Source organism: Delphinus delphis, chromosome 20 (assembly GCF_949987515.2).
Source record: "Delphinus delphis chromosome 20, mDelDel1.2, whole genome shotgun sequence".
Classification (NCBI taxonomy): Eukaryota; Metazoa; Chordata; class Mammalia; order Artiodactyla; family Delphinidae; genus Delphinus; species Delphinus delphis.
Window position 1 is genome coordinate 10,108,188 of NC_082702.1, and position 13,190 is coordinate 10,121,377.

Genomic DNA, 13,190 nt, shown 5'->3' on the forward strand with positions numbered 1-13,190 from the left:
GTTTGGCCGGGTTCTTTTCAGATTTGGATGCCCCGCTTAAAAATGCCTGTATTGAAATATAATTTACACAGCAGACAATTCATCCACTTGAAGTGCACAATTCAGTGCAATCACCCCTGCAGTCAATTTTAGAAACTTTTCAGCACCCCCGCAAAGAAACCCTGCACCCCTTAACCATCAACCCAACCCCTCTATGCCTCTCAGGCCCTGGTGACCACTGGCCTACTTTTTCTCTCCGTAGATTTGCCTGTTCTGGACATTTCGTATAAATGGGATCACAGAATACGTGGTCGTGTGTGTGTGTGTGTGTGTGTGTGTGTGTGTGTGTGTGTGTGTGTGTGTGTGTGTGTGTGTGTGTGTGTTAAGAGCACAACATAAGATCTACCCTCTTAACACATTTCTAAGTGCACAATACAGGAGTGCTAACTACTGGCCCAATGTTGTACAGCAGATCTTTGGACTTCCCCATCCCATCCCATCTGTTCTCTACTTTGACGAATCTGAGTATTTTAATCTTTTATTATTTTTTATTGACGTATATAGTTGATTTACAATGTTGTGTTCATTTCTGCTGCACAGCAAAACATATACATTCTTTTTCATATTCTTTTCCATTACGGTTGATCACAGGATATTGACTAGAGTTCCCTGCGCTCTACGGGAGGACCTTGCTGTTTATCTGTTTTATATAGTAGTTTGTACCTGCGAACCCCAAACTCCCAATCCATCCCTCCCCCACCCCCAGAGTCTGAGTATTTTGAATACCTCATGTGAGTGGCATCAGGCAGAATTTGTCCTTTTGTGACAGGCTTATTTCACTTCACGTAACGGCTTCCAGGTTCAATCATATTGTCACAAACGGGAGGATTTCCTTCTCTGTAAAGGCTGCATAATATTCTGCCGTATGGGCTATGCAACACTTTCTTTATCCGTTCATCTGCTGCTGGACATTTGGGTTGTTTCTGTATCTTGCCTATTGTGAATAAATAAGTGATCTTTCGGGTCTGTCTTCTTTCACTCTGCATGATGTTTTCAAGGTTCATCATGTTGCAGCACGTGTCAGTACATCATTTCTTTTTATCGGCAGATAACATTCCACTGTCTGGACGCACCACATTTTACTTACCCGTGTATCAGCTGACGGACATTTAGGCGTTCTTTACTTTTTGGTTGTGAACGTTGTGTTCCACGTTTTTTCTAGATTACAAACATTTTCTTGGTCCCCTGAGAAGCTCTGACCTTACCCTGAGCCTCAGTTTCCACTTTTTTTTCTTTTTTTTTTTTTGGCCTCGCTGCACGTCTTGTGGGATCTCCGTTCCCCAACCAGGGACTAAACCAAGGCCACGGCAGTGAGAGCCTGGAGTCCTAACCACTAGGCCACCAGGGAACTCCCTCAGTTTCCATGTTTGTAAAATGGGGGAAAGACTCCTGACAGTTGATGCTCCCGAGGATTCGCTCAACAAACCTGCAGATTTGGAGACAGAGGCCCAGATGGGGGCAGGAGTGCAGCTAAAGTCACCATCCAACGAGTGCCAGGGACGGGACCCCTCCTGCTCACCCCAGGCTCTGACAACAGCCCCGCTGCCAAGCGAGCGGGCTGGGAGCGCTCAGCGAGGAGGCTGTGTGTGAGGCGTTTGGCTCAGATCCTAACCCAGAGAGAGCGCTTGTGAAACACTCACTGTTTGGATTCAGACGGAGGTGATTTCTGGCTGTGGGATTGGGGCAGGGCGGCAACTGTTTACTGGGTACCTGTTCTGTGCAAGGGGTTCCCTGAGTGTGTCTGAGATGCAGAACATCTCAGGGCACCATCCCCCTGGCCCTGGGAGAAGGCACTGTTTCTGTCAGGCAGGAAGCAGGCTCAGAAGGTTAGGACAGTATGTTAGAGGCAGTGGCTGGAATCTGAACCGCAATCAGATGGACTCCAAGAGCTCTTGGCCGCTGTCGGCCAGCCCCGCTGTGTGCCAGGGCGAGCGAGCTCCTAACTCACTGTACCCGGCGCCTCGCTGCCTGGTCCCCGGCAACCCTCGTGAGGTGGATGGTGTTATTCTCCCTGGTGCACTGATGAGGTCCCCAAGGCTCTGACGGTCACCCTGATCACACAACCAGGAAGTGGCTGAGCGGCCCCATCACTGGGGAGAAAGATGAAGCCAGATGGGGAGGCGACTATCCATGGCCACGGTCCAGATGAGAGGAAGGGAGGCAGGGAGCCTCCAGGCGGCCATGCCCTCTCCTCGAACTGGGCTTGAGTCAACTGGGATCAGGATAATTCAACCCCATCTAAACGTGAAAGTGCAGCCAGGACCAAAAAGTCACCTGGGCGGGAAATTCTGGGCAAGGAGAGGCACCAGGGGTCAGGATCCACACTGCCCTGGGGCTTCCCGCCCCCTCCCCTCCGTCCCTGCCCAGAGAGGGTGGGGACCCTCCTTTTCAGCCCAATGCCTCTCTGATGAACAGTGTAGGTGTAGGGGAGAGATCAACGGCGTCCAGCGCTGACCCAGCAAAGCCCCTGGGCCCCTCCCCAGCCCTGCAGATCTGAGCAGGTGGCAAGCTTGAGGAGACAAGCCTGGGTCTCGCTGTCTGCAAAAGGAGGAGGACAAAGGAGGGAACTTACCGAGCCCGCACCCTGCCTTGGCGCCTCAGCTCCCAGGCCTTCTGCAACTTGCACCCCCTATCGGAGCATCCGTGGTCCTCGCCAACTTTAACTCCTCTCTCTAAGCCCCAGTCACCTCTCTGAGTTCCCATGCCTATCCCTGAGATGCCACCCTTCTCTGAGTCTCTATCTCTCTCCTTGAGACCCTGTCCCCTTCTGGAAGCCCCCCTCCCAATCCTCAAGTCTCTACCCCCCTCTCTGAGCCCCTGGGAGCTGAGTCCCGTCCGCTCTGAGTCTCCACTCTCTCTAGTCCTATAAATTCCATCCATCCATCCATCCGAGTTCATCCTCTGTGCCCAACCTTGTGCAGGGTGGTGCTGGGGACACTGTGGTGACTTCAACAGCTTTGGCCCTGCTCTTATGGAACTGACAAGTCGGGGGGGGGTGTATGGGGAGACACATCTATCATCCAGAGTGGTCAGGGCTAGACGTGGGGAGCTCAGGCAGCTGGGGAAGCCCAAGAATTCTCTGACCCTGTCTGGGAATCAGGGAGGGCTTCCTGGAGGAAGCAGCATCTGCTCTGAGTTTCAACCTTCACCTGGAACACAGATATCATCTTGCAGTTCACAATATCCCAGAGGCCCTGAGGCGGAAAATGGTATCACTAGCTCTCCCACATTTTCTTATAGTCTCGCCTAAAGCACTTTGTTATACATGGAGCGGTTTTCAAAGGGAAATTTAAAATGCTCATATCCTTGAACTCAGAAACCCCACTTCTAAGAATGCATCCCTTTGCAATACTCACACAGGTGCAAAATGGACACTGCTACACTGCTCAAAGTGGCTAATATGGAAAACAGTCAACAGCTGACTGTTTATACTGGGTCTCCCCGCAATGGAATACAACGTAACTGATAAAAGATTGGAGGCAGCTCTTCACAGTTCTGATATGCCACATCCTCCAAGATACACTGTTACGTGAAAAATGCAAGTAAATATATTTACAGCTCAGTAAATATATTTATAACTGGATAAAGACACTACCCAATTTGTATCCATGGCTACCTCTGGGGAATAGGATTGGAGGAAGAAAGGCTACCACTTTCTGATTTATAAAACTATCCTCTTTGAATTTTACAGAAAGGCACACTGATCATTAGTGCAAAGCTCAGTGAATTTCCAGAGTGAATCTATGTAACCAAAATGGGTCAAGGCATAGACCTTTCCCCCTTAAACCCTCTTCCAACCACTTCTGCCCCCCAAAGGTAACCACTATCCTGGTTCCAACACCATCGATTACTTTTGCCAGGTTATGAACTTTATATCGTTGGAATCATACATTCCAGCGACTCTGGTTTCTATCTTCTTTCGCTCAGCATTGCATTTGAGAGATTCAACCGCTTTGTTGTGCAGGTGGTACTTTGCTCATTCTCCTTACTCTGTGGGATTTCATGGTAGTAACTTGTCAGAATTTATCCATTATGGATGAATATTTGGGCTGTTTCCCGTGTAGTACCAGGAAGGTGTTATTCTTTGTACTTGCCAACACTTGATATTGAGAGTCTTTTAAAATTTTAACTATTCTAGCAGGTGTGTAGTGGCATTTCATTGTGGTTTTAATTTGAATTTTCATAATGTTTAAAAATATTGAACACCTTTTCACGAGCCTACTGGCTATTCATATATCTTCTTTTGTTAAGTGTCCAAGGCTTTTGCCTGTTTTTTGCTGTGGTGTTTTGTCTTTTAATTAATTATTGAGTTCTTCATATATCCTGGAGACTAGGTTTTCGTTAAATATATGTGTTGCAAACGTTTTCTTCAGTTTTTGGCATGACTTTTTAAAAAATTTTTATTTATTTATTTTTGGTTGCGTTGGGTCTTCGTTGCTGTGCGTGGGCTTTCTCTAGTTGCGGCGCGCGGGGGCTATTCTTAGTTGCGGTGCACGGGCTTCTCATTGCGGTGGCTTCTCTTGCTGTGGAGCACGGGCTCTAGGCGTGCGGGCTTCAGCAGTTGCAGCACGAGGGCTCAGTAGTTGTGGCACACGGGCTTAGTTGCTTCGCGGCATGTGTGATCTTCCCGGACCAGGGCTCGAACCTGGGTCCCCTGCATTGGCAGGCGGATTCTTAACCACTGCGCCACCAGGTAAGCCCAAGAATATATATTTATAACATTGTAAATCAACTATACTTCAATAAAATGTTTTTTAAAGCTACAGTAATCAAGACAGTGTGGTACTGGTGTAAGGAAATATATCATACAAACAGAATAGAGGTGCAAATATAGACCCAAAGTTGATTTTCTATAAATATGTAGTGTAATTCAAGGAGAGGAAAAGATAGTCCTTTCAATAAACGGTGCTGAAACAACTGGACATTTGCATGAACAAAACCAAAGCTAACTCACAATGCACACAAAAATTACCTCAAATGAATCATAGACCTAAATATAAATGCTAAAACTATAAAACTTCTAGAAAAAAATGGAGAAAATCTTCACGAACTTGGCGGAGACCAAGGTTTTTAGACAAGACACTAAAAGCACTAACCATAAAAGGAAAAAAAAAAAGATAAAGAGGACTACGTCAAAATTGAAAACTTCTGTCCTTCAGAAGACGAAGTTAAGAAGATGAAACTGTAAGCCAGAACGTGGGAGAAAATATGTGTAATTATGTTTTCTACCAAATGAGTTGAATTCAGAATATATAAAGTATCTTTACAACTTAATAATGAAAAGATTTTTTAAAATCCAACTTTAAAATGGGCAAAAGACTTGAACACTTCTCAAAATAAGATGTATTAATGGCCAACAAACATATAAAGGTATTCAACATCTACGATTGCCAGGGAAATTCAAATGAATGCCACAAAGAGATATCACTACACATCTTCTAGAAAGGCTAAAATTTTAAAAGACTGACAATACCAAACACTGGAAAAGTATGGAGCCGCTACAGCTCTCATAGTATTGAACTCACAGAACTCTCACACAGTATCGAAGGGAGTCTAAAATAGTACCCACACTTTGTAAAACAGATTGGGAGTTTCTTGTCAAGTTGAATATACATTTACCCTACGATTCAGAATTCTCCTGGGTATTTGTCCAAAAGAAATATAAATATATATCTTTAAAAAGACTTTACACAAATGTTCATAGAAGCTTTGTTCATAAAATCAAAAAATTGGAAATAACTCAAATGTTCATTTGAACAGAAACAAACTGCAGTATAGTCATACAAAGGAATACCACCCAATAAAAAGGAACATGACATATCCATGCAACATCATGGGTCAATCCAAAACCATTAAGCTGAAAGAAAGACGCCAGCCCTAAAAGTGTACACGTGATGTTATTTCATTTATATAAACTCTAGCATAGGCAAAGCTAATCAATCATAACCTAAATCAGAGTTCTGATTGCCTGGAGGAGTTAAGGAAGATTGGCTGGAAGGAGGATAATAAAAACACTCTGTACCTTGATTTGTATGGTGATTATGGAAGTACAGATATTTTGCAGAACCCAGTGAACCAAACAAGGGTAGTGTGAGCATTTTTATCATACGTGTACTATCCTTCTATAATGTTAATTTTAAAAGAACTCATTTGATGGATTTAACAGCAGACTACTGCTAACAGAAGGAAAGAACAGTAAACTTGAAGACAGGTCAACAGGAATTATTCATAATGAAGCTCCAAGACAAAAGAACGGAAGTCAAAAACAAAGGAGGCGCGTGAGACATGTGGGTCACTGTTAAATGGTCTGTTACGGGTATAACTGGAGTAGCGTAAGGAGACAAGAGAGAACATGAACGCAGAAGCAATTTCTAAAGAAGCTTTTTTGAAGGGAACCCTCATACACTGCTGGTGGGAATGTAAACTGATGCAGCCACTGTGGAAAACAGTATGCAGCTGCCTCAAAAAACTAAAAACAGAACTACCATATGACCCAGCAATTCCACTCCTGGGTATATATCCAAAAAAACCCACTAAAAGCACTAATTTGAAAAGATACATGCACCCCAATGTTCACAGTAGATTAGTTACAATTAGTTACAATTGCCAAGAGACGGAAGCAACCTAAGTGGCCATCAATGGATGAACGGATAAAGATGTGGTATTAGATACATATAAAATGGAATACTACTCAGCCATAAAAAGAATGAAATTTTGCCATTTGCAGCAACATGGATGGACCTAGAGATTATCATACTAAGTAAAGTAAGAAAGAGAAAGACAAATGCCATATATCACTTATATGTGGAATCTAAAATATGACACAAATGAACTTATCTACAGAACAGAAACAGACTCACAGACATACGGAACAGAACTGTGGTTGCCAAGGGGTGGGGGAAGGGATGGATTGGGAGTTGGGGATTAGCAGATGCAAACTATTATATATAGAATGAATAAACTACAAGGTCCTACTGTAAAGCACAGGGAACTATATTCAATATCCTGTGATAAACCCTAATGGAAAATCATACGGAAAAGAATATATACATATAAAACGGAATCACTTTGCTGTACAGCGTAACTAACACAACATTGTTAATCAACTATGCTTCAATAAATTTTTTAAAAAGACATCAATTTCTGAGCGTGTCTGACTATTCAATAGAAACTATGTAGCTGTATTAGTTTTCTAGGGTTGCCGTAAGTACCACAAATTAGGTGGTTTAAAACAAGAATGTATTGTCTCATCATTCTGAAGCCTAAAAGTCCAAAATCAAAGTGTCAGCAGCGTCCTGCTCTCTAGGGCAATCCTTCCTTTCTAGCTTCTGACAGCCCTGGACACTCCGTGGCTTGCAGCTGCAGAACTCCCATCTCTGCCTTCCTTTTCACACGGCACTCTCCCTGTGTCTCTGTCTTTGCATGGCCATCTTCTTATAAGGACACCAGTCATACTGGATTAGAGGTCCACCTTTTCCCATTATGACCCCATCTTAACTAATTACATTGGCAACACACTATTTCCAAATAAGGTTGCATTCTAGGGATGAGGATGTCCACACGTCTTTTTTTGGGCGACTCAATTCAACCCATAACAGATTCCAAAAAACAAGAGAATGACATGTTTAAAGCACTGAAAGAAAACAAACTGTTAACCGAGAAGTCTATACCAGTGGTAACAACCTTTTAAAAGCAAGGTGAACAAAAGGAAAAATAGGTAAGTTAGACTTCTTTAAAATTGAAAGTGAAAATACAACTCACAGAATGAAAGAAAATATTTGCAAATCATAGATCTGATAAAGGACTTGTATCTAGAATACGTAATTAACTCTTTCAAAACAATAATAAAAAGACAACCCAATTTTAAAATGGGCAAAGGATCTGAGTAGACATTTCTCAAGTGTCCAATTACAAGTGTCCAATAAGCCCGTGAAAAGATACTCAAGATCATTAGTCATTAGGAAAATGCAAATCAAAACCACAATGAGATACCACTTCAACCCATTAGGATGGCAACAATAAAAAAGACAGATAATAATCAGTGTTGGCAGGGCTTCCCTGGTGGCGCAGTGGTTAAGAATCCGCCTGCCAATGCAGGGGACACAGGTTCGAGCCCTGGTCCGAGAAGATCCCACGTGCCGCGGAGCAACTCAGCCAGTGCGCCACAACTACTGAGCCTGCGCTCTAGAGCCCACGAGCCACAACTACTGAGCCCACATGCCACAACTACTGAAGCCCGCGCGCCTAGAGCCTGTGCTCCACAACGAGAGAAGCCACCGCAATGAGAAGCCTGTGCACTGCAACGAAGAGTAGCCCCCGCTCGCCGCCACTAGAGAAAGCCCGTGTGCAGCAACGAACACCCAACATAGCCAAAAATAAATAAATAAAAAATAGATTTAAAAAATAAATTAAAAAAACAACAAAAAACAAGTGTTGGCAAGGATGTAGAAAATTTTGAGCTATCATACAGACGAGCCACTCATGAATTCTTAACCCACAGAAACTGAGAGATAATCAATGACTGCTGTTGTTTTAAGCCAGTAAATTTGGGGGTGATTTGTTACACAGCAACAGATAACACAGTAATCTTAAACACAACTATATCACCAAATATATTAAATGTAAATGAAAATAAACACTCCAATTAAAGGAAAATATTGTCAGACTTGAGAGAAAAGGAGATCCTACTAAGTACTCTTTATTAGAAATACACTTTAAATATAAAATCACAGATGGATTTAGAGTAAAATAAAGGGAGAATAGATACAATGCTAATACTAACCCAAAGAAAGCAAGCCGGTGTGGCCATATTAATATCAGACAAAGTAGACTTTAGATAGAAGTATCCCAAGAGTTGAAGAGGGACATTTCATAGTTTTAAATGGGTTTTTAGGAACATGTAACAATCCTAAACTTGCATGCACCTAATATCTACAAAATCATAAAGCAAAAGTTAACAGAACTAAAAGGAGAGGTAGACAAATCCACAATCATAGCTAAACATTTTAACATGCTTCATGCAGTAACTGATAGAACAAGCAAAAACTCTGTCATAAAGAATATAGATTTGAAGAGTGCAATTAATCAGCTTGAACTAACTGACGCATATAGAACACTACATCCAGCTACTGAAGAATGTACATTCTTTTCAAGTATATGTGGCCCTTTAGGTAGCTTCTGTTTTCCAGCTTCACATGCAAGGAGCCTGGAAGTCACCACTCCATCTTAACAAGGAAAAAGCTGAACAGACTGAAAAATCACCACTTCTAGGATCCTTAAGAGAGGTGAGGACACAGGGCAAACCACTGCCCCCAAGATTGGAGAGACCCGACAGGTGAATACAGAGAATAAAAACTTACCAGAGCAGAGACTCATGGGCAGAAACTGCTGCGGGAACCAGTGCCAGGGTAGGAAAACCAGTGCTGTAATTGATGAATCTGGAGGCTCAGTGTGGACAACTCTGAGAGTTAAAAACACCAGTAAGGGGGGCGGGGATTCCCTGGTGGCACAGTGGTTAAGAATCTGCCTGCCAGTGCAGGAGACATGGGTTCAAGCCCTGGTCCAGGAAGATCCCACATGCCGTGGAGCAACTAAGCCCGTGCGCCACAACTACTGAAGCCTGATTGCCTAGAGCCCGTGTTCTGCAACGAGAAGCCACCGCAGTAAGAAGCCCGTGCACCACAACAAAGAGTAGCCCCCGCTCGCCGCAACTAGAGAAAGCCCAAGCACAGTAACGAAGACCCAATGCAGCCAAAAATAAAAATAAATAAAATAAATAGGGACTTCCCTGGTGGCACAGTGGTGGAGAGTCCGCCTGCTGATGCAGGGGACGCGGGTTCGTGCCCCGGTCCGGGAAGATCCCACATGCTGCGGAGCGGCTGGGCCTGTGAGCCATGGCCGCTGAGCCTGCGCGTCCGGAGCCTGTGCTCCGCAACGGGAGAGGCCACACAGTGAGAGAGGCCCGCGTATCGCAAAAATAAATAAATAAATAAATGAATTAAAAAAAAAACTCCAGGGGTACCCAGTCACAGGAGGGCCCCCCACAATTTTGTGAGATTTACTTCCAGGAGCTCAAGCTGGTTCCCACAGTAAACACTAGACAAAAATCCCCTTGTGCTTTAGGCAGAGGGGGAAAAGGACCATTTTGAAATTCATCAGAGCTCTCTGTCCTTCCTAACAAGGCCTGCCCCAGGGAGAACTAATTAACCAGATCCTAACCTGCTGGGGTATTATCAGAGCCTAACTCACCTGGGGAAGGGGAATACCCAACTCCAGCCCACACTAGTCATACTCTCCCACTTAAGAGGGAGAAAAAAATTAAAAACACTTGTGAAGTTCATAGTCTAGAGGCATAAACTCACCAAAAGACTGAGACCAATCATAGGATTGTAGAATTCTTCCCCTGTCGCCCCGACCTACACCTCACCACCACATTGCTTAAGGTCTATTTAGTTCCTTTTACCCAGCACATCATGTCTGGCTATCAAGAAAAAATTACAAGGCAGGGGGCTTCCCTGGTGGCGCAGTGGTTGAGTCCACCTGCCGATGCAGGGGACGCGGGTTCGTGCTCCGGTCCGGGAAGATCCCACATGCTGCGGAGCGGCTGGTCCCGTGGGCCATGGCCGCTGAGCCTGTGAGTCCGGAGCCTGTGCTCCGCAACGGGAGAGGCCACAACAGTGAGAGGCCCGCGTAACGCAAAAAAAAAAAAAAAAAAAAAAAAAAAAGGAAGAGAAATAAGGACTTCCCGCAACAAACCAAAATTGAGGGAATTTTTTGCCAACAGATCTATTATTTTTATAATATATACTATATTAATTTCAGACACAGCAGACTTCAAAGCAAGGAAAGTTATCAGTGATAAAGAAGGGCATCACAAAATAGACTATATTCTGGGCTATAAATCAAGCCTTAAAAAATTTCAAGGGATGAAAATTACATAGTATATATTCTCCAATCACGTTTGAATGAAATTAGAGCACTACAGTAGTTAGATAACTAGAATATCTCTGTTTGGAAATTAAGCAACATATTTCTGAATAACCCATGAGCCAAAGAAGAAATTAAAATGGGAATAAGGACTCATTTTTAACTGAATGACAGTAAAAACGTAACATAGCAAAATTTATGGATACTGTAAGCATTATGTTTAGAGGGAAACGTATAGCTTTAATGTATATATCAGAAAAGTAAAATTTAAAAATCAAAGATCTAAGAAGGTAGAGAAAGAAAAACAAATTTAAAACAGAGTAGAAAATAAAATAATATAGATAAGAGCAGAAATCAACAAAATAGAAAACAAATATACAATATAAAAGTCAACAAGCCAAAAGCTGTCTATTTGAAAGCTCAATATAATCAATAAGTCCCAATCAAGACCAATGAAGAAAAACAAAAGAGAAAAATTACCAATATCAGGACTCAAAATGAGACATCACTATAGATCCTACAAGCATGAAAAGGGTAATAAGAGGATATTATGAACCAGTTCATATCAATACATTTGAACATTTTGATGAACTGGAAAAATTATTTGAAAAATACCACAACTGACCCAAGAAGAAATAGAAAATCTGAATAGTCCTATATCTATCAAAGAAATTTAACGCATAGTTTAAAACTTTAACCACAAAAATCCAGGCCCAGATGGTTTTTTTTTAAATTAATTTATTTATTTTTGGGTGCATTGGGTCTTCGCTGCTTCACACGGGCTTTCTCTAGTTGTGGCGGGGGGGCTATTCTTTGTTGTGGTGCGCGGGCTTCTCATTGCAGTGGCTTTTCTTGTTGCAGAGCACGGGCTCTAGGCGCGCAGGCTTCAGTAGTTGTGGCACACGAGCTCAGTAGTTGTGGCTCGCAGGCTCTAGAGCACAGGCTCAGCAGTTGTGGCGCACGGGCTTAGTTGTTCCATGGCATGTGAGATCTTCCTGGACCAGGGCTCAAACCCATGTCCCCTGCACTGGCAGGCGGATTCTGAACCACTGTACCACCAGGGAAGCCCCGGCCCAGATGGTCTTACTGGTGAAATCTTCCAGACAATTAAGGGAGGAGTACCAATCTCAGAAAAACTCTTTTGAAATAGAGAAAACAGGGCGCACTTTTGTGGTGGTTTTGTACTGTGTCAGCTGGGCTAAGGGGGACCCATCTTTCTTAGACTCCCTCTTCCCTGTATGGTACTAGGTTAGAGTTGGCTGAAAGAGCAAATTGCATGAAAATATAAAGGAAGAAGTGAAGGCTGCTCATTGTTCTACCCACATATGGTCATTGTTCTACCCACACAGATGTGCCAGTGGGTTCCAGCTTGCTCTCACTCTCCCGTTCAGTGTAGAGAGAGATGAAAAAGCACAGGGACCTTGTTTCCCCCAAACTCTGCTCATCTCCTCTCAACTTTCTGCCCTGCTGACCAACAGCGACCCCAGGCCCACGACCAGATGCCTTCCACAGACTTCCTCACCAGCTGTCCTTCGTGGTACCACTCTAGCAGGTGGATATACAACTTCCCAGATTTTCCTGAAAGCTCTGACTTGTCCACCTGCACTACTGCTTCCAGAAGGCTGACTGGTATTTTCCACTGATCCCCTAACTCCCCTTTCTGGACCTTCTCGACACTGCCTCAACTGCATAAGATCTTATTCCTCTAATCAATCTCTCTTCCATAAAACTTATTGTGTTTTTCAACTTCAAAATATTTCTGCTTCAAAAATGTTAATGTCGCACAGCACAAAGAAAAGATGAGGAATGGATGCAGATTAAAGAGGGTTAAAGAGGGCTTCCCTGGTGGCACAGTGGTTAAGAATCTGCCTGCCAATGCAGGGGACACGGGTTCAAGCCCTGGTCCGGGAAGATCCCACGTGCCGTGGAGCAACTAAACCTGTGTGCCACAACTACTGAGCCTGCTCTCTAGAGCCCGCGAGCCACAACTACTGAGCCCGAGTGCCACAACTACTGAAGCCCGCGCACCTAGAGCCCGTGCTCCGCAGCAAGAGAAGCCACCGCAATGAGAAGCCTGCGCACCACAACGAAGAGTAGCTCCTGCTCGCTGCAACTAGAGAAGGCCCCCGCGCAGCAATGAAGACCCAACGCAGCCAAAATAAATTAATTAATTAATTAAATAAATATTAAAAAAAAAACTGGCTCAACGGTTTTGAAAATTACAG